Source organism: Pteropus alecto, unplaced genomic scaffold (genome assembly GCF_000325575.1).
Source record: "Pteropus alecto unplaced genomic scaffold, ASM32557v1 scaffold7, whole genome shotgun sequence".
Classification (NCBI taxonomy): Eukaryota; Metazoa; Chordata; class Mammalia; order Chiroptera; family Pteropodidae; genus Pteropus; species Pteropus alecto.
This window is the reverse complement of record NW_006494614.1, coordinates 53,109,802-53,137,520: the sequence shown is the minus strand read 5'-3', so window position 1 is coordinate 53,137,520 and position 27,719 is coordinate 53,109,802. Positions and strand designations below refer to the sequence as shown.

Genomic DNA, 27,719 nt, shown 5'->3' with positions numbered 1-27,719 from the left:
ACTCTGTTCCTAAGGGTCTGTATTGGCAGTTAATTTAGAGAGTCAAGGTTCACCTTTTGAAGCAGGATAGTTATGTAACCTCAAGTTCTCTGTTTTTTGTTTTGTTTTGTTTTGTTTTGAAAAGCAAACCTGCAGATGCTCAGGAAGCTAAATTAAGCTCTTGACTTGCAGCTCAGCCACCAAGCGTCATGGGCAGTCTAAAGAATATTACCAGCACCAGGGTGGTAATTGTAATGATGCCGAATGAAACACTGTATTCATCTTCCAGCCAGTGTGATTTAAAAGTCTGCCAGATTAGCTGGCCGGAACGTATGCTGAGGTTGAATTGAACTTTACGATGTAGTTTGTCGTTAATGAGCAATAGCATTTTTTAAAAAATAGTTTTGCAGAATTCGTTCATACACATTTCTGATTTGAGAATCCTTTTATCCTCCCAGGAAGACTTTTGATGAAGAATTGCATGACCTAGATTGAAAGCGGGGCCTAAGAGAATGAATATTATTGAAAGCTACCCTAGGATTCACACTTATCCCCATCTTTCAGAGAGGAAGGGAACCAACAGTGGTTGAGTACACACCACACTCCAGGCATTGTGCCTGTCCTTTCAATAAGTCATCAGGTAAAGTCAGGGAAATGAGTACCAACAATCTCATATTAGAAACTATGAAAAACAGACTCAGAGAGAGGAAATAATTTGTCCAAGTTCACTCAGCTACTATGTGGAAGAGCTGAGAAGCAAACCAGTTCTTTTTGTCATAACCCAAAGAGAGTGACTCTATTCCCACACCACTTTGGGCATTGGCCTTCAGCCATCCAATCTCTCCCTCGGAAACTGGGATCTACATCCCATCATATAATGGCTCTAAAATAGATCCCTATGTTTTCAGAATCTAAACCCAAATTATAATTAGATATTATTAATTAAGCAAGTACTTTAAGAAAATATATAGTTTTATAATAAAAACAAAACAGGAAATATTACAAAGTATGCATTTTTCGAAGATAAAGTACTATTAATTTTGGGAGATATATATATATATTTATATATACATATATATGTATATATATATCCGAATATTAAAAGACATTTGTGATCATATTGATTTTGAGAGTAAGTGCCAAATTTCAGGCCTTGTTTTATGGCTCCATGCCTTGCATAAGTTATATAGCTGTTTCTTCTATTTATAGTCGGAACTTGGGACACTGATATTTTCTTTTTTCAGATGTTAGTTAGCAACCTATAATGCATTTACTCACTTTTAGTATGTAGGGTGATGAATCTTGCCAAAAGAAAATATGGCTCACTGATTTATTTAACATTCAACAAATATATTTGAGTATCAGCTATGTTCCAGATACTGTCCACCTATGAGGTATTTCATGTTCTAGAGCTTTTCCCATATGTGCCACAGTGGACATTCCAAAAGTCATTGGTTCTAGTTTAGGAACTTCAAATATAGGGTAATCACTCACAGTACAAATTTTCCAATAATGATAATAATAGCTACTATTTACTGCATGTTTGCCATGTATCAGGCTCAAATGATGAATGCTTTTATGTGAATCTCATATAATCTTCACAACAACCCTGTGATGGAAATACAATTAGCATCACATGCTTTTCCAGATGAGAAAACTTTGACCTAGAAAGATTATTTCATAGTTGCTCAAGATTGTATAGCTAGTAAGGCTATCAATAAATAGGTCAAAGATGAGGCTCTAACCCAGGCCCTTTTGACAGTCCCCATTCATCTCCACGATATGCTCTACCACCTGGAAAATTCCATTCTATTAGGGTCAACAAACATGCTGGGTGCTGGGATGTAAATATGAATAAGACATAGTTTCTGCTCTCAGGAAGAGGTCCACTTCGGGGAACAGAGACTCACCTAGGCTCAAGAAGCATGTGCCTTGTTAAATTTCATACAGTGCCAGGTACTGTAGATAAAACATGGGTAAGGCGCAGTCTCTTCCCTCAAGGAATTGACACACTGGTCAGAGACAGATGCAGAAACAGGAACTCCGAAGGGCAACCGATTCGTACTTTTGGTTTCCCATTTTGGAGGCCCTTGGATGCTCATGGCACTGAAGGAAGAAGTGTTATACTTGGGCTCTGCAGCCAGTTGTTCAGCCTCATCTTCAGTCTACTGTTTTTTGGTGACTTCTGGCAGACAACTTAACATCTTAAAAAACTATTCTCTTGTTTTTAAAAAATGAGGTGAAAATATAATCTACTTCATGGAGCTGATATTGAGGAATAAGTGATAAAATGTGTGCAAAGTTTCTGTACATGCTCAATAACTGTTATTTATTAAACAACTTTATTTATTAAATAACAACAGTTAGTCTCATGACCTTATATGACTTAGATGAACCTTACGGGTGGTACCACCTTTTTACTCAGCCTCACATCTTTTCTGCTAAACTAACTTAAAGCATTGCTGCAGCAATCAGCTTCATGCATGTGTAACCTGATACCACCTTGCCTCAGCTGCCATACCTGTCTCTGCTTACTGTCCAGAATTCTAGTTAACATCCTAGCATGCACAAAACTGGAAGTTCAAGGGAGTTGACAGTTGAAGGACCAGAGGCATGAGGGAACTGGAGGATGGAGTCTGTCCTCTTCAACCCTTGCATAGACTTCTCAATTGCATTATGGATACTCCTCAGAAGGTGCTGGAGGCATCGAGTCCCAGCTGTCCACAACAGTGAAGAGCCCAGCCACATATCCTTGTATTGCCTTTCCCTCCTTCCAAACTCACTCTCCTTGATTCTTCATACCTCTCCCCTGGGATCACTGCTCAGAATGAACTATCACATGCAAGTCTTTGAATGAGGCTGTATTTCTAGCAGATTGTGGAAATGGGCATAGGGAGGGAGTGAGAATGGGGAAATGAAAATGACATATTTCCAGACTAAAAAAAAATGGATCATCTAAATCATTGTCACCTCACATATTTGGATCTTTTTTATAACATCTTTGCCAAGTGGTCATCCAGTCACTGCTTTAACATGTACTGTGAAAAGAATGCGCTATCTTCAATTTGATTTGCAGACACCTCTATATCCTGGCACCTAGAACAATAACTGATATGGAATAAGAGCTTAATTAAAATTGTTAAAGAAATTTTTAAGTGAAAAAAACTTTTTGATTTCTATGATGACCACAAATCTACTTTTCTTTGCCTCCCATGCATTTAATAATATACTTTTAAAAATAATAATAATGGAAGTAGATAGGAAGTGTGATTGTTTCTACCTTACATTGATGTAGGAATTTTTTCCTTATATTTACATAATATTTTTACAATGTTAACAGTGTGGAAAGTAAAGTAGATTTGCAGTCAGAGGGTCAGAAGTTTAGTCTGAAGAATTTAATATTTGAGTGACTTTAAGGTAAGGTTCATTTTTTTCTGCCAAGTTATATCTTTTTTAAAAAATGATTTTTTTTCTGATCATAATGGCATAATAGCATTATGGAAGAATCAGAAACATGTTTTTAAAAAGAGTAGAAAAAATAATCTATAAATCTTGCCACCCAGAAGCAACTACTATTTGACATTTTGGCTTATTTTATTTTAGCCCTATTTCTGTGCATGAAATATATAGGTAGGCTATGTTGTATGTAAACTTTCCTATCCTGGTTTATTTCAGTTACATGATAGACAGGCATTTAGAAATGTTATCTAACATATGTTATAAACATTATTTTTAATGTCAACAAAGCTTTTTTTATATTTTCCATTCTACCACTGCCTACTAAAGTTTTCTGTAGAAAATTAAATATTTTAAAGAACATTTTATTAGTTTTTCTAATTTTAAAAATAGTAAGAAAAAAAGGAAAAAAACAGTAAATAATAACTATTGATTTTGTTGTATAGGTCTTTACAACTTTTTTCTACATTCTATAAAATTGGAATCATACTATATATAGTACTTGATAATCTTTTTATTCAATAATGTTTCGCAGGCTTTTCCTCATGTCATTACTCGTTCTAGGTAAAACTTAATTTTAAAGAGAGCTAGGATTCTATTATGTGGATATGACACTATTGGTTTAATCAATTTGCCTTAATTAAGCTTCTAGGTTGTTTCCGATTTTTTTCACTTTTATAAATAATATCATCATGACAAGCATAGGTTAGTTTGTTAGGGGTCATTTATGTTGGATGATGTGGTAGTCTTCATAGCTTCCTTCTAAAATCCAAAAGTTTTCATAATAGTCGACACAGAAAAGATAGATTATTTGGAGTGTAAAAAAATTTTTTTGCTGAGACTTTCATGTGTACTATTCTATTAATGCTTGACATTAAATATTACAATATAAGTACTTAGGTTAATAAAGTACCATCTTGTTTCTCGGTCACTATTTTTTACATCATTGGGTTACCAAGATCCAGATTATGAGATTTTTGTGTTATATTAAGAGCAATTCCCTTTATATTCCATTGTAAGTGACCTTCATTATAAACACATTTGTGGGCTGCAGAGGTAATTAGCTTTTACCAGTTAAAGATAGTAGATTAAAAGGCAAGAGCATGTGGTTTTCTTAGGATTATATGAGAGTTCAGTTCTATGAAATGCTTGAATACCACAGATGTACCATAGGTGATAATGGATTTTTCCCACTTGGGGCTGGATTGATACATCAGTATATTATAATTTATAGTACATTTGGGAAGAAATGCAGTCCCTTACCAACAGAGTACATTTGCTTTCTTTTTATCACATCCTCTCCTAAGTACCTTTGTATGGACTCCAGAAAAATCGCTTGTATTTAGCAAGTCACATCTGTTAGCTCTTCTTTTTGCTCCAGTTCTAGAGAACTGAGGTAACTTGAAAACTTCTAACGGGAAACACTTTGGTTAACATTTGTTGGTCCATGAAGCTCAGCCTAGCTAAGGGAAGCTTTCAGTGTACCAAGAGATGGAGAGGGGGAGATCAGTGTCTCCAACCTCATTTCGACACACAGGAATTAGAGCTTTCACTGGCCCAGCTCAGCCATGGTATGACACAATTTAGAACTGCAAGCTGACCTGGCTTTCCACCCACACCTGGCATCCTTCTGCCCTAATAGACTCAGATTTCTCTCTGTTAAGGCTGCTGTCCAAATCACCTACTTTATTTTACAGGCAGTAATGAGAGCCACTATTTATGGAGCAGTGTCAGGCTTGCTATAGATACTTGGCATTAATTATTTTACCCCATGAGATAGATCGAATTCTACCTCTTAATAGATAAAGAAATTGAAATTCACAACGATTAAAAAAATTTCTAAAATTCCTGTTTATACCCTTGTTAAGTAGCAGAAGATATTTGAAACTATGTCTCTTGATCCTCTCCACTTCTCTACATCCCCTTTAAAAAATATTTTTAACCAATACTGGCACTGTTAATTAATTCTTCAGTACTAAAGTGAGCTATCTATTTAAGAGATCTATAAGGAAAAAAAAAAAAAAAAAAACAGGCCAGGGGAGGATTTGCTGATATGTCTTAATTCCAAGTCAATACTGAGTTGGCAAAGAAGGATAAGTTCCTGGCAAGATCAGGGAAGACACTCCTCTAGCAGATATAAGGCTGGCTAAGGTAGCACAAAATTATTTTTCCACCATAATAATATGGAGCACTTTCTAAACATTCCCTTGGCCGGGCAATGCTATCTCCCAACTTATAATTAAAGAAGTTGAGTTGTCAAATGCACCAAATTATAGAAACTTTTATGTGGACTCAGCCCTCTGTGATGAGCCTCCTTGCCCTCCTGGCCTTACCTCTCAGGCTGGCTATTCATTCCCTAGGACCTGTTCACACCATTCTTCTTGCCCCTCCCTACCCGTGTCTATGCCCTTCCTGCTACTTTTGTCCCAAATGCCTCATGTATACACTTTTTAAGCCTTATGTCAAACATTAACTCCTCTAGGAAGCCTTGTCCTCATCCTTGTAACGCTTATTTTTAATGCACTAGTATGCCTGGAGCTGACTTCTGTCATATCGTCAATGCCATATTACCTTCTTTTGTTCATCTCCCCCTGCTGGGCTGAGAACTTCTTATGTACAAGGACTGTATCTTATTCTTGAATTTCCTTTGCCTAACCCAAAGCTTGACCTGAAATGGTCCCTGATGAATGATGGTTTAGTGGATGGATAAATAAAGGAAAAGATAGATGATGATAAGGGCTAACATTTACCTAACATCTACTATATCCCAGGCACTGTGCGAAGCATCTTAGATACATTATCATTTTTGATCCTCATAACATCCTTGTAAGGTAGCAGTTATATTTATCTCTATTTTACTGATGGGAAAATTGGAGTTCAGCAAGGTTAAGTAACCTCCCTAAAATTACTCAACTAATGATTGACGGAATTAGGATTTATGCTCAAATCTGACTATGCTCTGAGCTAACAATATGGCAGCTACATAAGGGATGCCTCATCACCATCTTCCAGACCCCTACCTGTTTGCTCCTTTTGCAGAACCTACTTAGAGGAAGCATCAAACAAAACCAAGGCATCCTTTTGTGTACTATCTCCCCAACAAGTGCCTAAAATTGTACTTTTCTGTGTTCCAAATGCTATGTGTTTTAATCCTAAAAGAACTAAGAATTAGAGTCTATTTTGTCAGCCACTTAGCATAACCCTAAGTAAAGCAGGCAATACTAGAATAACTTTTTGGGTTACAATGTCTGAATACTTGGGATTCATTTTAATTTCCTATTGTTTATATCTGATTATTAAATCTTTCTTTTTAGTGCACATGTAGCAAAAAAAATATAGATTATTGAATTTTGTGACTATACGAAGGATTCTTTTCAGAGCCAGTTTTTTATTTTTATTATTTTCGTTCCATTGTGGCATTTCCAGGTAATCCCTTGAGATGTATACTTTAAATGCATCGAAGCTTTTTTTAGCAACACTCTGGCAGAAAGTGGCATTTCATTAGCATCTGTTCATCTTTTCCCATGTTTAGTTCTGAGGCATGACTGTTTTTACATCATTTCTAACTCTTGGCATCTTGGACACATCTGGTCTGTTCTGGAGTTGCAGTTCTCTACCTTTCCATACCCTTTAGTCCACAGTGTTGAAGTCCTGGGTTAAGGCTCCATGTTTGTTTCTGGATGGGCTTTTCATCTGAATCCCAGGAACTGAGGAGGAAACCAGGACATCATGGCCTTTCTGTTCTGTAAGCCTCATTGAGAGCCCTGGCAGCCAGCCTCCTGCAACTTGTACCCAGCTCTCTTTGACCCTTGAGCAGAAAGTAGAGGCCAAGAAAGTGCTCCTTCCCACTCTTTTCCTCAACAAGAGATAACAATCCCTGCTAATGTGTATTTAATGCTTGCTATGTGTCAGGCCCCATGCTAATAAGTTCTTTAAATAAATTATTCCCTTTACTCTTAAAACAATCTTATGAGGTATGCACTAATTGCTGTCCTCATTTTATTATTTAAAATAATTTAAATATTTGATTTTTATAAGATATTTATTGAAAAGGTTTTTTTTTAACTCTCTCGTCCCCATCCACCTTATACAGCTATTTATTTTTTTAGTTGTGTGTGTGTGTGTGTGTGTGTGTGTGCGCGCACGCATCTTTCTGGAGTTTCCTTTGCAAATATAACAAATTATATCCATATACAGACATGCTTTTTTTAACCCCTTTCTTCCACACCAAAGGCAGCATCTTATACGTTCTGTTCTATACTATTCTTTTTTCACTTATTGATGTGTCTTGGAGATCTTTTTATGCCAGTACATAGAAATCTCCATTCTTTTTTACAAGTACACATAGCCCAAATGTAAATTGTGACATAGCGCCATAATTTTATTATTCCAATTTTAAAGATGAAACCAAGACACAGAAGGCTAAACAACTTTCTTAAACTCAAGAGAAAGAGATTCCCCCATGCCACCTACCTCACCTCAGGGGTCACAGAAATCTGAAGATCATCTGACAAAGAAATAAAGGCCACAGTGCTCCCCCAGTTTAGCAGCCTCGTTTCTGCTCCCTTTCATACCTCTTTCCTAAGTCCCTGCTCTGAGTCTTGTGGGTACTGCTTCAAGTAGAACAGTTTGATGTGCTTTGTTTTCTTTCTATCTTTTCAACTCATTCGACAATTTGGGGCCCTATCCCTCTGTTCATGTTTGCCTTTATTGGGACCCTTTAGATGCTTGCTCTAGGTATCTTTGAGAGTAGTTATTTGTAATAAGCCTTAGAAACTTGAGATTTGACTGCAGGTTCCAAATTTTCTGATGTTTGTGTATATTCAGCACTTTTCCCCTGCTCTACTAGATTTCTCTCTGCAGCCTGCTGTCCACGTATCAAAGATCCAGCTGTTGTTAAAGCAGCAAGAGCTACTGATGCTTTTGGTCATCATTTATCAGCCCTCTGCCTGTCAGCTCAACCTATTCCAACTGGCTGGTTCTGAACTCTTGGCTACAGACGCTGACTTTACAATGGCACTTCTGGAAGGCAACATAGGATATAGTGAGAGTAAGATAATTTAGTAAAGGCTGTCAGAATTTGGCACGTAACAAAACTTAGAAAAGATGATGATAATGATGATTAGGTGAAGGAAGAGGAAGAGGAGGAAGATCTCATGTAATTCTTTCAAAATCATGTGAACTATAAGTACAATTATTCCAACTTTACAGTTGTGGAAACTGAGGCTCAGCAAGGTTTTTGTTTTGCCAGAGCTCACATCCTCATTAAGTGACAGAGGTAAGATTCAAAATAAGGTCCTTTCAGGGTAGTGTTCTTTGTATCATATCATTTTTAAATTATTTTTTTAATTACAGTTGACATTCAATGTCATATTAGTTTCAGATGTACAGCCTAGTGTTAGACATTTATATAATTTACAAAGTGATCCCCTTGATAGGTCTAGTACCCATCTGACCCCATGCATAGTTATTACAATATTATTGACTATATTCCCTATGCTGTACTTTACACCCCTGTGACTGTTTTGTAACTACCGATGTGTACTTCTTAATCTCTTCACCTTTTCCACCCAGGCTCTCCACCCCCTCCCATCCAGCAACCATCGGTTTGCTTTTAGTATTTATGAGCGTGTTTCTGTTTGTTTGTTCATTTATTTTGTTTTTTATATTCGACATATAAGTGAAATCATATGATATTTGTCTTTCTCTGTATGACTTATTTCTCTTAGCATAATACTCTCTAGGTCCATCCATATTGTCCCAAATAGTAAGATTTCATTACTTTTTATGGTCAAGTAGTATTCCATTGCATGTATGTACCAGTCACTAAAAAATACTCAGAAGAGACCACTGTTACCAAGCGGTGCATTAAAATGCATAGTTAATAATACAATGTACATGCAGATCAGGTTCACTCACAAGATAATCTTACTATGAAAAAGGGTTTGTGATTGGCACTAGATTCTGCTATGTTCTTCGGTACATTACAATTATATTAAAATGAAACACCCACTCCCATTTCTGCAAATTCGTCATCCATGTATGTTATTTCAGTCTCAGAAATATTTGAAACAAATTTTTAGCCAGTTTTGGAAAGAACATTTTCCTTTCAGTAATCTTAATTCTAATACTAATAGTTACCATACATGTTATACGCCAGGCACTGCCAGGAACTGTATACGTCTGTTATCTCATGTATCCCAATAACAGCCCTATGACATAGGCATTATTATTTTCATTTACAAATGGAGGTTGAGGCTGAAGTGAAGGTAAGTGACTTAACCAAGGTCATAACTGCTTAGTCAGTGGCAAAGGCCAGATGTCAAACCCCAAGCCAGCCTGTAACCAAAAGCTTCTGTGTGAAATTACTGTATTTTACCATAGCTTCCTCCCCACAGTGGTAGGCAACATGGTGGCTACTTTCACACCTATAACAGGGTGCAGAGACCATGAGCCAAGCCTATCACAAGTCCTTTAGAATCATTTCTTACTTATCAAAGATTTTAAATTACATGTCATAACTCTTACCAACTGGATCTCAATGCTCAGGAAAAAAGTACTACAATGTGGTATGTGTTCCTTTTTAATTCCCCTTGCATTGTTAGCACCTTTAATTTTTTTTCAAAGCTTTTTACATATGTTATCTCATTTGTCAAGACAGCAAGATATTTGTTAAATTCCCCTTCCATACCCCCAAAACACTTCATTCTTTCTAAGCAAGACCATTCCCAAGTATGGTCTTTCCAGATTAAACATTTAGAAACCACTTGTTTTATTTAAGTTGTTAAGAGTTAATTTTATTTAAGGAGAGCTCTAAAAACTGAATTCACCCTGGCTTAAAGAATCAAGTGTGGTCAATCAAAGCCTCTTAAAGTAAATTAGATGCCATCTGTATCCTAAGACTTTCTAGTAGCCCTGCTGCTTAGAAATCTTGTTTGAATTAATATTACAACCAGCCAGTTGACTGATTAATTAAAGCCAGTGGTTTGATTAATTACTAATGACTTCTTACATAAAAGTAATTTCTCCTAAGTGAATTCTTTGAATAATTAAATATCAAGTATGTTTTATTATTTTAGAGTCAACTTTATTTTCTTTCTTTAATAAATTTGATCATGTTCACTTTAGTTGAACATTTATTGAGTACCTACTATATTCTAGGCATTGTTCAAGGCACTTTGGATTACTTGGTAGAAAGACTAGAATCCAACATTTTCTGCTTCCTCCTTTCACAATACAAAACGTTATGACCCTGTGCTTTCCTTGAGGGTGAAGAGCATGCCTTGTTGCTCTAAGATGGAACTCCTAATATGAGACCTCATCCATGGAAAGATTTACTTTGTTTAAAGCAAAGTAAATGATTTCTTGCTTTCTCTGCTTTCATGAAGGGAACTATTGGTGGTCTTGGATCACAGAAAAGGGCATTTATACTTCTGTTTGCTGTGACAAAGGTCAAAGACAGACTTGGAACAAATTCTCTTATCTCTGGGCTCCCACAGTGCTTAGCAACTTTCTGATAGCAATGATACTTCTTCCATTTGTGACTGAAAGCTCCTTCATGTCAGGGACCATGTCTTATTCCTCTGTTTCTTTACTCTGGTAGACGTAATACTCTGCACATAAGCATTCGGTCAGTATTTATTGAATTGAATTAATCACAGGCTGTTTCATTTCTCTCCCAGAGAGCTAAGACCACATATTAGTCATTTCCATTTCCGTTATCTGTGGTACCTCATGATGCACATGTTGCACCTAAGTGGGCTGCACAGAGTCCAGAAAAGGAAGGACTCATCTAAGGTCACATAGAGATATTGTACCAAAGCTGGGACTAGAACCCAGATTTCACTACCTCCGGCCCAGATTTCCACTTTCTTAACATCTGCCCTTTTTCCCTTTCTTTACATCCCCACTAATGCCGCCGCCTGAGATCAGGCTATCCCTCCTACCTGGACTGCTGCACTCACCATCTGACTGTTTGCTCCGCTGCCAGCCTCAACACCTCCAGCCTGTCCTCCACATGGTTGCCACGGTGATCTTGTAAAGTGCAAATCAGATTATGTTTTTTAAAGGCCTTTGTTCCCACCACATATGGGATAGAATCCATACTCCTTCATACCACCCACAGGGCAGCAAAGGGTCTGGCCTCTGACCCTCAGGTCTCCTCTCATTTCTCTCCCTCAGAGCCTATTTCCCAGCCAGGTACAAGTGTCAGCAGTGACCATCACCTCACCTATCTATTTGGAAGACAGCAGCTCCTAGGATCTTCTAGGTAGACAGCCAGAGATCTCCTTTACTAAAAACCTCAGTCTCTGTCCTCTGCCCTCTGCCCTCCCACACTTATCCCCTCCCTAATTAGAGCTGATCACTAAACACCTCATATACTTCCTTCTACCTTCATACCTATAATTTAGTTTTTTAATCCACCTCTTTCTGAGGAGGTAGTGAACTCCCTAAGGACAAGGGCTGGGTCTTGTTCATCTCTATGTCCCCGGAACCTAGCAGTAGATCAGACATATAATAGATACGCCATTATACAGCTGCTGACTTTCTGGAATAAATACATCTTCCATAACCCTTCACAGTGAATTAACTCAACTTATGGTTTTCTTTAAATTAAGTAAGCTTCACATGGGATGATAGTTGAATTATGTAAGACTTAAAGGAAGAAGAATATATTTAAAGAAAAGCATCCCTTGAAAATGTCTTCCTTTTATAGGTGGTGAACAAATATGTAACAGTCACCACTGGATAATGTATCTGGATGTTGGTAAGGCAAAGTGGCCAGAGGGCCACTGTCTATTTCTGTGAAGCCCTTTGTAGCTGCCTCCACAGTGCTCCTCTCTCTAGCCCCTGATTTACTGAAGGAAGGCAGTGTGGTTACCTGTTAAGTGAAAAGAACTTGGCTGGCATTCAGATCTTTCATCAGGGAGTAGCTTTTCAGCTATTTTCTCACCTCTATTGTTAAACTCATTCCCACCTGATTTACCAATTGCTGAATTGTTCATTTGTTTATTTATTTATGATGCATGTCTCCTGGGCTTTAAAACCAGCTTCACATTGCTAGTGCTCCATCTGGTTTTAATAGAGCATACTAAGAAGAAATGAGAGAAACAATGAGACAGTGAGATTAAAGGAAAAGGGAAAGTATCTGGCAAACAGGAAGCAGAGATAAATTCAGATTCTTGTTTCTCACTTTATGAGTTTGTGCTGAAAGAGGGAAGAAGCTATTTTCAGCAAGAAGACATGCTTTCTATCTGGAAGGTCACATTTCTACCTGCAATGATGTGATATTGAAAATTTATGTGAATGGCTTTATGAATCATGTTCAGGCAAGCTAGTCTCTGGAGCCCAAGACAATGGCCTTTGTTCTTCCCTTTTCCTATGTGTGGCATTGTTCTCTCAAGCACATCATATGACTGAATGCAAGCTGCCTTATAGGACATTCTCTCTTTGCAATGAAATGCGTAGGGGTAGGCATCTTGGCTTTGGGCATCCTGGATTCTCCAGTAGAAGAGCCATTCACCTTGGTAATACATTCCATTTGTTGAATGTCGAGAAGGGTGTGGTACTTAGAGATGTGGGCTTTTGGCATCTACCAGGGCTTTTGACATCTACCAGAGTCACTGTTCTTCTGCTTATGCCTGTGTGATCATGGGGATTCAGCTTTGTTTAACCTCTCTGAGGCTCAGTTTCCTTATCTCATAAGTGGGGCTAATAATACTTATGTAATAAGCTTGTTAAGCTTGTTGACAAGATTAAACAAGCCATGTAAAAGGACTTCACAGTAAATACTTGGGAATCATTAGCTATTCTTATAAGATCTGAGTGCTCTTTTATTTTACACAAGCACATGTCCTTACAATGTCCTCTGTGAGAAAGACAGCAAAGGCATTGTTAGCTCCACTTGACAGAGGGAAGAGGCTCATAAACCTGAGACCCCTCACCCCAGTGATTGTTCCCTGTCTACTTTGCCACCTTTTTGTTGTGATTGCATGTCTTCTGTTCACCTTTTCTAAAGCATGACTCAGAGTTTTTACTTCTGACAGTGACTCTTCCGAATGAGAGACAATAACAATCAAATATTTTGTCGTTATTCACCAGGAGAGCTAATAGCTCTCTTTGCCTCCTACACTTAGAGAATGAAGGATACTGCATTAGAAAGCACTGAGCAAGGATGATACATCATCTGATTGGGTCACATCTTTGATTTGTATTGTTTTCCCTTTTATCAAAGAAAAAAGTGATAGGGTATGTGTCCTCCATGAAGGAGAGCAGGGGAGAAGTGCAGAGCAGCAAGCACATAGCTGAGTTTTCTCCACACCCTGCTGCTGCTCATAGTCTGATTTCACGTTGCCTGCTGTTCAGCTGGCCCTTCCTGAAAAGACTGGAGAGCAGAACAAGAACTCAGCTTCCCCAGGTTGGTAAAGCTAATTAGAAACTCTATACCCTCTCCAGACTGTCCAAAGACTATTTGACAGAATTAAAGGAATGTTTGTATTTGCCAGACAGTCTTTCCAGTATGCCCTCAAGACCCCAGACCCAGCATAGCCAGCTAATCCACAGTCAGTTGATTTAAGACAATTTGGAAAAGTTAAAGCTGTAACAATAATAATTATAATAATACTAACTCTTGTTACAATCATATCTCAAAATGAATAATGGTTTAAAAACAATAGCAGTTTATTTTTTTTTTTTCTCATGAAGTCCAAAACTTGTCTTTAACTCTCCTCTGGGCAGAGATTCAGGATCTATTTTCAAGCTGTAGCTCCTCCATCTTAAACTTGGGACTTCCAAGGTCAAGGGATTCATTGGCATCAAGCTGGTGGGAGAGAAAGAGAACATGACGCTTGCAAGGGGAGTGTTTTCATGAACCAGGCGCAATCCATTTCATTGACCAGAGTTCACATTCCCCTGTCCACTACTCAGACATATGGCTATGCCTAACTTCTAGGGTGGAGTATACGTTTGTGCTCCAGGGGAAGAGGAAATGGGCTTGGTGAATCAGCCAGTCTCTGCCTCAAAACTATAGTGACAAAACAAACATTTCTAAACATTACTTTGTGCTGCTCGTGTTAAGCACTTTATGTTATTTTTAAATTCATATATCATATTATTCACCCACTTAAAGTATATAATTCAATGCTTTATAGTATATTCATAGAGTTGTATAATCATCACCATAATCAATTTTAGAGCATTTTCATCAACCCCTAAAGAAAACTCACACCCATTAGTAGTCACTCTCCATTTCCTCTCAATCCCCCTTCAGTAACTGCAGGCAACCACCAGATTACTCTCTGGATGGATTTGCCTATTCTAAACACTTAATATGAATGGAATACTCACATTCTTTCATATAATCCTCATAACAACCCTATAAGGTAAGGCAAGTGGTTATATGCATTTTGCAGATTTACAGAGGGATCAGGTTGCTTAAATGATTTGCTAATAAGTTTAAATTCTGCCCATCATTGAACTCCATAATATTGCAGTGTCCCAATTATAAAGGACAATCATGCCATGATTTGAGGGGTAGAATTGTGGGAGTGATTGTTTGCTCGCTTTTTAATGAATATCATGGCAAAAACTGACTTCGTAATGAAGGGCTTCTTTATTGAAGTGACAGGCACTTAGGAGTCAGAGCTGGAGGTTTGAAGGCCAGACCTACCACTCACCAGATACGTACAAAGTATATACTGCATAATTCCTCTTGAGTCTTAGTGTCTTTATAAAATAGGAGTAATGAATCTCTTTTTGCTGGATGGATTCAATGAGATTAACTTATGTGAAAGCTGTTCTTACAACTTTACATAGTTGGTTATTTGCCAGTGTTAGTTGTTCTTGCTCAGAAGCAAAATTCTGGTGGTAATTGGGCAGCCGCGGAAATTATGTTAATGTATCTTGGCCTCCAGGATACTGTCCAGGAAGAAGTCATTGTGACTTGCATTATACAGCATCCAGATTACAACCCAGGAATGGCTGAGACCCAAGGAGGATCAGATACAATGAGGGTTGGAAAAAAGGGACATATTCCCCAGGATAGAAAAGCAGATGCAGAGTCTGGCCTATCAAATTCTGATCTTAGCTAGGCAGAACAGCTTGTTTAAGGTACCAGGAAGGAACCAGCTAAGCCAGTGTAAGTTTGAAGTTCCTTGGGAAAGATGATAAGCTAGCAGAGTTTCTGTAGGCAAAGAGCCAGTAATGAGGTTTCCAGAGTTCCCTCACATGTCCTTTTCATCGTTTTCAGCTCAGCCAGAGATGGCAAAGCCTCATACTCAGGGACCAAGGAGAGACTCAAGGAGGTAGTTATAAAGGAATGAGTTTTGCTTTTGTTCCATTGATCCATTCTCCACTCCACCCTGACCTTAGCCATAACAATGTTAAAATCCCGGCATGAGATCACAAAGAAGATAGTGGAGGCACTAGGGAAGTTGTATTGGCAGTGACTGGCTAAGTCGTGTAGCCAAAAGAGCATCAGAGAAAAAGGTCCTAAACTCCAGATAGGATCAAGGGCATATTCCAGCCTTAAAATTTTGCCCTCAGATCCTCTGGTTTTTCCACTTCTTAATTACATGACAAGTGACTTAACCTCACTGAGCCTTCATTTCCATGTAGGACTGTTATCTGGGCCATGACTTAGAACTGTGCAAGCTGCAAGCAACCTGCATAATTCCAGGGGACTCCATTCACATACACTCGGGCTTAGCATACTGTAAATATATAAAGGTCCAGATAATTAATATTTTAGGTTTTATAGGCCATATGGTCTCTATTACAACTCACCAACTCTATTGTCATATTGAAGCGGCTATAGATCATACATAAATGAATGAGTATGGCTATATTCCAATAAAGCTTTATTTATGGGCAGTGAAATTTAACTATGATATAATTTTCACATGTCACAAAGCATTATTCTTTTTTCTACAAAACAGTCATTGGGATGTGAAGTACAGCATAAGGAATATAGACAGTAATATTATAATAACTATGTATAGTGCCAGGTGAGCACTAGACTAATTATGGAGGATCACTTTTTAAATTATATAAATGTCTAACCATCATGCTATACACCTGAAACTAATATAAAATAAAACTAAATTTAAAAAACAGTTATTTTTTTGTGTTTTTCAGCCAATTAAAATTTGAAAACCATTCTCGCTTTATGGGATGTACAAAACAAACAGTGGGCCAGATTTGACGTGCAGACGATGGCTTACAGACCCACAACAGACACCAAAATATGTTTGATACTTTCTAGAGAGATGCAGTGGTGCCCTGATTATTCTAAAGATCAAATGAGAAAGTAAATGTAAAGTGATAAGCATAGTGTCTACCTTTATAACTGCTCAGCAAATGGTTACTATTACTATTAGCCCTTTCAAAAAAGAAATATATTAACTCTCTTCTTGCCATGGGAGACACTTGCATTTTGGTTGCTTAGCAGTTCTATTATATTAAATTTTCATTATTATTAAAATATGTTAAAATTAAAAATATAAAAACTGGTTTGAATATGTAGTAATATTAGTAGATCACCCAGTTTGGGGCTTTTTGTTTGTTTTTTTCCTTACTGATGTTCCAGTGTTGCCTCTTTAATTCCTAGGCATTTTTTTTAGTGCCTAGTGTGCACTTCTAGGTGCTCTATGAATAAATGATATCAGGTCTTTTCTCTCTAGAACCTCTTAGTGTTCTCCAAAGTGGGTGTATGTATCCCAAGAGTATATAAAATGACAGCCCTTCTCTTTATATGAATTTTTTATCTCAGCCTTTAAATTTCTGTTTTCTTATAGGTTTTATAATGTACATACTATGCATAGTACTATGGCTGTACATCATACAATTTATAAGTATGAAAATATTTAGATAAGGGGGGTGTGTGCTCAAAATTTTTTAGAATGACAATGTCAGCAATCAAAGATTTGAGACAGCTAGTCTAGAAGGAAAACAAAATTATTCCAGTGGGAAACAAGAGCTGGTATGAGTGAGGTAGGTTCTTATTCACAATGACACAAGTGTTTTTATGACATGAATTAACATTTACTCTGGTGTCTGTTTTGTTGCAGGCAGAAAGTAGGATATTCACATTTTTAATTTCACAATAACATGACACCTGTATGAGATAGGTACCATTATCCCTATTTTATAGACAAGGAACAGAGGTTCAATTTAGAGGAGGTAAGCAGCTTGCAAAGGTCAGCTTGAATGAATCAGGACTGTCTAACTATAAAGCATAACATTTTCCACTTCAGCCTTCATTGTATTATAGAAGTTGATGAAAAAGGACTGATTATTCTCTGGTATTCCTAAATTCTGAAGTTAGTCTTTTATCCATCACATGTACTTAGGATATTAAGTGATAAATGGATAAAAATCCACTCCCCCAGAGATCCGTGGTCAATAACTTGTCACCCAGACCTTTGCATATCACATGCTTCTCACTCTGAATGGGTATCCCCTTCTTAATTGGTTGCCTCCTAGTCATCAAGACTCAGCTTCGACATCCTCTCCTCCAGGAAGCCTTCTCAACCTCACCTACTCAGGACTAGGTTGGAGGCCCTCCCTCTGGGCATCTATCTACAGCCCCTCAGTGAGAGCCCTTATAAAACAGGCCGTGCAGCTGTGTAGTTAGCTACGATCTGCTTGTTACTCCCTGGACTCAGAATCCCTTAGAGCAGGGGTCCCCAACTCCCAGGCCACGGACCTGTACCCATCTGGGGCCTATTAGGAATCACACTGCACTGCAGAGGTTGGAGGCCCTCCCTCTGGGCATCTATCTACAGCCCCTCAGTGAGAGCCCTTATAAAACAGGCCGTGCAGCTGTGTATTTAGCTACGATCTGCTTGTTACTCCCTGGACTCAGAACCCCTTAGAGCAGGGGTCCCCAACTCCCAGGCCACGGACCTGTACCCAGCTGGGGCCTATTAGGAATCACGCTGCACCGCAGATGAGCGGTGGGAGAGTAAGCAAAGCTTCATCTGTATTTGTAGCCGCTCCTCAGCGCTAGCATCATCACCTCAGCTCCACTTCAGGTCATCAGGCATTAGATTCTCATAGGAGCACCGGTTCCTGGTGCCAAATAGTTGGGGACTGCTGCCTTAGAGGACAGAAAATCTGACATTGATTGCATTGTCCTTCTGGCATCCAACATAATAACACAGTGCCTGGGATATAATAGGCCTTCCATAAATACTCATGGAATGAAGGAATCCATCCTTTATTGATTTGGAGTCTGAGATAACTGACAAATAGATGGGTCAAAGTTTGCTTTTACTAAGGTTTCCCAGGATAGGGCAAATTGGTGGATATACATTAAATTATAGGGGACCAGATAATGCTTAAGCAAAGAAAGCAAACTCTTATTTGTATGAAGGCTTTCTCCTTCTGAGTTTCTCAGAAACTGAAGAGGGTACACATATACCAATCAAATTAATATTAATGATACATATGATTTTTCAGTATCTATATATGTTTATATGTGTGTACACATATAATCCATACATATTCATGAAGAAGAATTCATAAAAAATAGACTACCACAATTTCAATAAAGTCTTGTGGATCACTGAATGCTCAGCAAAAGAATAAAGTTCATTAACACCCCAGGTTGGCTGATCTTACAGTCATCCAGTTGCTCTAAATCTTTGGTCCTGAAACTATTTCCCTCCTGGATGCATAAAGCTTTACCACTTTCTTTGAAAGGAACTAGCATTTACTGAGAGCTTTTGTGATATTCTAGATACTTAACAGAAGTGATTGCATTTAATCCTCAGATGGTTGCATAAACCCACAGGTCCAAAGGAAATGGATCGACTCAAAAGCAGGATTTTACCAAAACAGAAAATCTTCACTAAGAAAGAGGAGAAGGAGAGGGGCAAGACTAAAAAAAAATCTGAATTTAGTTGAATTCAGTTATGAATGAATATTGTTAGAATTATACAAATTTTTGCATGGGATTATACCTACTTAACTTATTGGTAATAAGATGGGAGCTTAGCACAGATGTTTTACATTTGAGAAGGGAGGGGCCTTCTCAGGTGATTGAGAGAAAAGCATTCTTCTACCACCAAATGTGGCTATGTGTGAAGAGCTTTCTTGTTTGTTGAAAGTAGACAGCTTTGGAACAGTTGTTTCCAGAATTTTACATTTCCTAGACCAGAAACATATCAGAACAAATTTTACAGGCCACTAGAATGCCAACTTTTTATCTTGTCAATAAAACAAAGATCATTAAAAACACACAAGACCAAAAAACTACTCTCTATTCTCACCATCATTTCAGAAATAAAAAGACAACTTAATAGCAAAAACAATAGGAAGAGAAAACAAACAGTAGAAAGGACATAATCTTATAATGAAAGAAGGTCATTTTAGCTTGATAAAAAAATCACTGCATCCTATGTTTCCCATCCTGCCCTGGACCAACAAGGGTCAGGGATCAGCCTCTAAGAACTACAGTTGCTACTGTTTATGGGCTATGAAGTCGCACAGATCTGGTTTAAATCCGGGCCCTACTAATTCTTAGCTGTGAAACCAGGCGCAAGTTACTAAACTTTTCTGAGCTGCAATTTCCTTGTGTGTTCAGATGAGGATAATAATATCTGACAGTATTAATATTCTAGGGTTGCTGTAAAAAAAAAAAAAAGCCACAAACTAGGTGGTTTAGAACAACAGAAATTTATTGTTTCATAGTTTTGGAGCCCAGAAGTCTGAAACAAAGTGTCAGCAGGGCCATGCTCCCGCTGAATAGATTCCTTAGGGAATAATCTGTTTCAGGCCTCTCTCCTGGCTTCTGGTAGTTTCTTGGTTTGTGTCAGCGTAACTCCAATCTTCACAGAGCATTCTCCCTGTGTACGTATCCGTCCAAATTTCCCCTTTATAAGGACACCAGCCATATTGAATCAGGAACCCACTCTACTCCAGTATGACTTCTTCTTAACTTAATTAAATAACATCTAAAATCCTATTTCCACATAATACTTCAGATCACATTCTGATTTATTGGGGGATTAGGACTTCGACATGAGTTTGTTTTTGTTTTTTGTTTTTTGTTTTTTTAAGGGGGGAGGCACAAGTTAACCCATACCACTGACCAGTCTCATGGAACCATTTTATCAGGGTCATTCACAGGAGAGGCTGAATATATTGTAAGCGCTGTTTGTTTTTCAAGAAAATTTATAATTGAGAAATTTGTGATTTAGGAATAGTAATTAATTTATGCAAGTATATATAACTAAGAAGTAGGAAAAACGGGACTTGGAACACCTTCATTTAATAAATATTATAAATACCTATTAAGTGGCAGGCCCTATTCTAGTGATGGAGATTCAGCCATAGACAAAACAGACAAGGCCTCTTGCTTTATGAAGCTTATATTCTAGGGCGGGGAAGCAAAAGTTAATGAAATAAACAAATATAGAATATAAGTTTAAGTAGAGATAAGTGCTATAAATAAAAAAGCGTCTTCCATCCCTTCATTACACCTATTCTCTCATTGGACTTTTTAAAAAAGCAGTGAAGGAGCAAATCCTAGGTGAAAGGGGAGCCACCACAGGTTGCTGAGCGGGGAGTAACAAAGCCAGGGCTTCATTAAGCACAAGTCTGTGTAGCTGAAAAGCTCTGATCTTGCTATAATTGCTACCAAATGCCATAGTAAGTAAATCTGCTCGCATTGTTCATCTGCCTCCTACAGTTGATGTGAAACACTGCTTGGGAGAGGATGCTGTGTTTGACTGCAGGCTCTGATACCAGGGTGCCTTGAGTCGAGTCTTAGCTGCTGTGATCCTGTTTGGATTCGTTAACCTCTCTGACTCTGTTTTTCTCATGTGCAATATGTCGTCATGATAATACCTACCTCACAGGGGTGTTTTGAAGGTTAAATGCATCTAAACACCTAGAACGCTGCCTCGCACATAAGAAGTACTCCATAGTAGCTGCTATTATTGAAAGCAGGATTTCTAGTATTGATATCCAATAAACCTAAAGAGGTTATACTGACCTGTGAGAGAGGAAGCAAAGAGCTCAGGCACTGCTCTTCCTCCACACAGCCTGCCTGTTAATGATTGTTTGTCGATCAATAATACTGTTTCTGATTCCTGCATGTCCTCCCATTTTCAGGGCTTCCAAGCTCTAGAGGTAGCATGGTAGGATAGAAGGACACTGCTGTTGACGTCGGAAGACGGGTTTGGATTCAAGCTCAAATCACACTTGAAAACTGTGTGACCCATACAAGTTACTTTCTCTCTCTTGCTACAAGTTCCTCATCTTGCACAGTGAGCAGGTCGAATAACTCAATCCCTGGGGCTCCTTGCATCCCTTGATTTCTGTGAACACTGGACAAAGTCACTTAACGTCTCTGAGCTCTAGAGGCTTATTTATACTGTAGCGTTACTGATACCTCGCCTGGTTGCTAAGAGGCTCAGGGAGAGTGAAAGTGTTTGGTACACTGTGACACGCTATGCAAATATGAGGGCTGATCTTTACAGAACTATTATGAGAATTAACCCTGAGTACTACACACCTTGCTATGTGTGCATTTGACATGCAAGGGCTTTTCTCCACATTTTGCCATTTTGCCTACCCCCTACTGGGTTGGGTGGATCCACCTTGACAAGGTGTGGGGGAACACCAGCAGAGGACAGGGGTACGGTATTGTGGTGGGAAAGCATCTTATTGGTTAATGCTGATACATCCCAAGCACCAATTACTGTATCTGCTTCTAAGGCTGATATATTTATCAGGATGAGTTACCAGGAAATATATGTACCCAGGGAGCAAGGATGCTACATGGTCACCCCCTGTGATGTAAAATATGAGAGTCTAGGAGGGGCTGTTTTATAATTCATCAGGTTTCGCTAGTGAGTTCTGTCGGAGTCTTAGTTATAAAGGCAAGTGTGAACCGGACGGCAGACAGGAGAACCTGGCACCAAGGAGACGGAGAAGCTGCTTTTGGTGCCTCCTGCCTCCTCCCTGCTTTGTTCCAATAATTTTGCGCTCGGTAAGTTCCCTGGCTTTGCAGCTAATCGTTGTTGTTGAATAAGCTTAGCAAACGTATTTGTAGTTCAGAATACGCACTTGCTGTCAGAAGTGTGTGTTAGTGTTTCGGGCTTCTGACAAATTCCATAATTCTCTTTAATGAGATGAAACAAAACCTAACAAATCAATTATTCACCTTGATCCTTGGAAGGCTGCTTTCTTAGGTTGCTAAAGTTTCTCAGGTTTCATTCTGTCAGTTTCATTTGTTGGGTGAGCTTTGAAAAGAAACAAGTCTCTTTGTCATGAAATTGTTTTTCTTAGCTGCCAAAAGGAGGTATGTAGAGGGTGCTGTGTCCATCCCCACCCCCGAGCTTACCCTCCCCAGCATTCGGTAAATCTTAAAACGACAGTTTGCCTGGTAACCAGCTCCAACAAAGCTGAACCTGTTCAAGGCAAGATTCAAATTGCGATCTTTTGTGTGAACAGAACTGAGGGGCTGTGAATAATTGTCATTGTGGAGATTATTGCGAAACTCGGTATGGTAGTCGTCCTTGCATTTTGCCGGGATGGGATCAGAATCGGGAGATTTGCATTTGGCGTGCCTGTTGATGATGTGGGAAAGGGTGGAAGAAAAGACAGGATCTTTATGAAAACAGCTACATAACAAACCCGCAGGACAGACAAATACAGAAGGCATGACTGTTGTATTTGTGTAACTTGTGACTGTTTTCTCTAGTTTCCTATTCCCATTAATAATTACCCGAGGTTGCATTTTGGTCCTCATCTGGGTATGCTCCAGGTCCTCCTCATTCCAGGTCCTGGCTCCAGGCAGGATAAGCGCCAACTCCCCGTTGGCTAGCTGTAAGAAGTCATTTCCTCCTCAGAAGGAAAGAAGCGAAAGCTGATACCTTCCTGGACTCCTTTATGTTGTATTGTTTTGCCTCTGTCCAAAGCTCATGGAAACCAACAGCTTGACGTACTTTTTTTTTTTTTTTTTTGCAGTAGCAGATTTAACTGTGGTGTCATATGGCATATTATATATGGAGTGAAATAGCAAGACATTTTTCTGAATGTTTCATGTGTGTCTGGCTTGTTGACATTTGCTTTTTTGCACTGGCAAGGAGCTACTGTTTTCCGAACCCATAACTGTCTGCTCAGAGCATTTACCTTAGACATAATTGCACTTTCTCTTTAGCTGTAGAAGCTGTAGCTCTGACAAGAACATCCTCTTTATCCCCAAGAAAAGCTACCCATTTTAGCATCTCTTTGAAAAAAGATATATGCATTTTTTCTCACCAGAGACTTAGCTTGCTCTTTGCTTTTTCCTGATAAATATTTTGGTCATCAGTACCATCACTACACTTCCAATAAAGTTATTTCTCCTTTCTTAGTATACTTTCTGATTGCTCTAAAACCTGGCAAATTGGAAATATGGAATATATCTGTTTCCAGGAACACATTTTTCAGGCTTATTTCTTTTGTCCAAAAATAGCTTTCCCATATTTTCCATTTCCCTGAATAAGTTCTGCTTAAAGAGGAGAGGAGTGATATATTGTGGTTGGCACTTAGGGGTATGTAACCTGAGACTTGGTTTCTATTCTACAAGGGCTGCCCCACAAGGGGTCTGTAAAATGTCTTTTCGTCTTCTGTACAGCTCAAAGCCTCTGGGCTACAACAATGATGATTAAGGTAGGAAATTCAGCAAATCATTGCAGGTATAAACGAACATCTGCATTTGATGGTCCTGCCAGCCCACGAGGCTTTATAAAGCTCAGGACACACAGCTGAAGGTTCCTAAAAGTGTTAATATTATCTTAATGCCAAGGACAATATAGTTGTAAAGTACCTTTGAAATGCACTGTACATTGGTTTTTATTGTTTCACATTTTTAAACGTCTCATGCCAGAGCCCGTGGCTTATTTTGCAACGGTCTCTGGTTCTTCGTTCAGAGTGCTTTTATGGAGAAATGAACCAATGTACCAATCTCAATAAACTGAGTTTCTTTTCATTTGGTGGTGGTTTTTCCATCTTTTCCACCCACCAAAATTAACTCTATTTATAGCAACAAAAGAAAATTTAGCATGAGTTATTCTCAATTAAATTTATAACAAGATGAAGAGGAATGGTGACAAATGCCTTCTGAGAGAGCACACACGCACACAGAGAGAGAGAAAAAGAGAGAGAGAGAGAGAGAAACATGTCCCTCAAAAAAGGATTAAAAGCCAAAGAAGCATTAACACTTTGCCTATGTGACACATGTAATTTTCTTTGACAGAGCTTGGGGAGGGTGGGAGCGGGGAGAGGTTAGAGGAGCTGTTCAGAAACCTGGCTCCAGCAGTGTTCTCAGGGAAAGTGAAGGGGCTTTGTGTCGTCATATCTGTACCTCACTCTCTTTATCTGTAAAATGGTTGAGGGGAAAGTGAGGAAGATTATACCAGATAAATGATGTATATACAGCAAGCAGTACACTGTTTGGTACAAAGAGGACCCAAGAGAAGGTTCTCATCATCATTATAAGTTGAATTTTGTAAAATATGTTAACTCATTTGGATGTTGGTTTTGAAAGAAATATGCACAGTACATAAATAGAAAGATTATACAGATTTTTCTTATTAGCAAAATATACTTCATACAGCTAGATAAATTTTGTTATTATTTTGAAAACCTAGTAAAGAGAATTATTACCTTTCAGTTCGCTTTCAACTAATTTTTAGAGTGACATCCAAAGTCCTTACAAATTATTCAAAGGATAAACTGAATTTCAAATGGAGCCAAATAATATATCATAGCCTTCTAAGTCATTTGCTAAACAACGATTTGGCCCTAACTCCAACTCTGACATTGCATTAAAGTACCTAATTATAGTAAATATCTCTTATTACATCCCAGGCAATGTACTGAATGTTTTCACATGCATTACCTCACTTAATGCTCATCACAACCCTACCAAGTAGATTCTATTTCGATTCCCATTATCAAATTAGGAAACCAGATTAGAGAACATTTATTTAAATACTAATTTAAATTGGCATATGGCAGTGTCAGAATTTGAACTCACACCTTCCTGATTCCAGAATCTACACCATAACCACCATGGTGGAATTATTCAATAAGATTTTCCCAGCTCTACATGATTCCATTTTAGGATCTTGGCCCTATATCTGCTTGATTCTTCTCCCCACATATTTAACTGCTAACAGAGTTTAGGGAATATAAGAAATGAAATTGGTGGTTTCCTTTGCTCTCATTTTTGTTTTATGCCAATCAAGATTACATTTTCCTGAGTCATCTTTGTAATTCTCACTGAAATATAAAATTAAGTATAAAAAGATGTGAAATTTTAAAAGGTCATAAATCTACCAAATCCAAGATAAAATCTAAAAGTAACCTTGAACGAATACTGCCCTTTGACAGGAGAGTCTGTGGGCCAAAAGGATGCATACATTTAGACTCTAGACCACATTCAAGGCAAATAGGTCCCCAGAATTTCTTTGTCAAAACACCTTGAGCCCACTTCAAGGAGCGTATAGTGTTCCTACCCCTGGATGTGAGGGGAAACCAAGAGGCTGCTATTTGCATGAGGGTAGGAGACAGGCCAGGGGGTGGGATTTTGTCTGTCACAGCTGAGACTTGTGAGTTAGGATGTCCACACATCTTCATGAAAGGTCCTTTGCATTGCAGGAAGGAAGTATAGAAAAGAAGAGGAACTGGTCCAGATCTGGGGTCTCCACTTTTGTTCGTGCTCTGAGCCCCCAAAATGTTAGGGATAGCTCTGCCTTTCATTAAAGAATGTTAAGGTGTATTTCAGAATAGTGATGCTAAAATTCTAGTGGGCTGGTTTTGTAAGGCTTTTTGCTCGTTTTTGCTTTTTCATCAAGGCTACACATTGGCCTTCCTTCCAGTTCCAAGGCACAGACTGACATTGGTGATTTTAGAGTCAGCTGGATTAAAACTGTCTGTAGTTTCTCTTTTATGTCATTTGAAAACGTACTTAGTTGCTCAGAGAGAACATTGCTAACTTCAGGTGCCCTTTTCTTATCTCTAATTTCAAATTGTAGTTGTAACCCTTAGTGCTACAGACTAATGGAAGGCTGCCTGAAGGGTCCCACTGGAACTCTGCCATATAGGCCGCTTTGAAAAGCAGAGATGGCAATGAATGGCTTTGTGTGGCCTTCCATCATTATTACAGCCCCTTCCTCTGTCCATTGCTTCATTCTCCCAATGGCTCCTTTTCATCTTCTGTTGTATTGGAGACAAAGACCCACCTAAAAAGAACTAACAGCCAGGAGTTCCAGGTAGCAAAATCTGTATTTATAAAAAAATCTTGAGGTTTGGGGAGTTTCTGTTTTTTTATTGATTTCTTAAATGCAGGGGAAAATGTTCTGCAATTACAGAGTGATTTTTGCTTTTGTTTTTGTTTTTGTTACCTCTTATCTTCCTAAAGTGCTTTTCTAGATGGAAAGGCAGAATGCATCTTGGGAAATATTTCCTACCACCAAATCTTACAACCTTGCTTTCTCTAGCTGTAAAGCAAATATAGTAATTCCTGTCTCAAGGCCGCTGGGAAGATGTAAACAAGATAACTCATGTCCCAGTAAATAGCTATTCCCTCATCCATGTGAAAGCATCTGGCACAGTAAATACTTAGCACGTAGTATGTCTACATTGAACGTTCACCCAATCTGAAAATACAGCAGTTAAACTGATGATTCTGTGATGACAAAGGTGCGTGCCACATTTATTTTGCCCAGCAGAGGTGGTAGTACAGGGATGATACAGGGAGATTAAAAAAAAAAAAAAAAAAATCAGGACAAAACAAGATGTATCATTTAACCTCTGCATTGAAAACTCTTAATACTGCATGCCTTGGGTGGTAGTAATTCTGTTAATTTTTACTTTCTCTTTTATGTTTTATGTATCTTTTGAACTTCTGTAATGTCCATGCATTATTTATGTAATTAGGACGAAAAAGAAGAAAAAAAACACTTTTAGGGAATTGAGTTAGAGTAGGAAATTGTTATGCATATGTTGTCGCAATCTAACTATGTAAGAAAAGTCAAGTCAAATAATAAAAACATGCAAAACACTTGGAAGAGATGTTTTATGGTCTGAATAATCCAGATTAGCTTGCTTTATTTTATATTAGTTTATTTATTTATCTGTTATTAATCATTTATTAAGCACAGACTAGTACCAGATGTTCTGCCAAGTGCTGAGATTACAAAAATGAAAAATCATAATTCTAAAACTCAAGGAGTTTATCATCCAAGAGAGATGGACACATGAGCCCACAATTCTAATACAGTGTG

The 27,719-nt window shown here is 38.3% G+C and overlaps 1 protein-coding gene across 3 annotated transcripts in view; it reads left to right on the top strand.

The window, feature by feature from the left end:
• The window catches only part of DLG2 (discs large MAGUK scaffold protein 2), a 657,893-nt gene that overhangs the window by 458,061 nt on the left and 172,113 nt on the right, over positions 1–27,719 (top strand). Inside the window, exon 1 of one of the 3 annotated variants that reach the window (XM_025042869.1) lies at positions 22,196–22,432. The exons of the other annotated variants lie outside the window; for them this stretch is intronic. The gene's annotated coding sequence lies outside the window, so the exon portion shown is untranslated. Of the gene's footprint in view, positions 1–22,195; positions 22,433–27,719 lie in introns of those variants that run through there. 3 annotated transcript variants of the gene reach the window in all.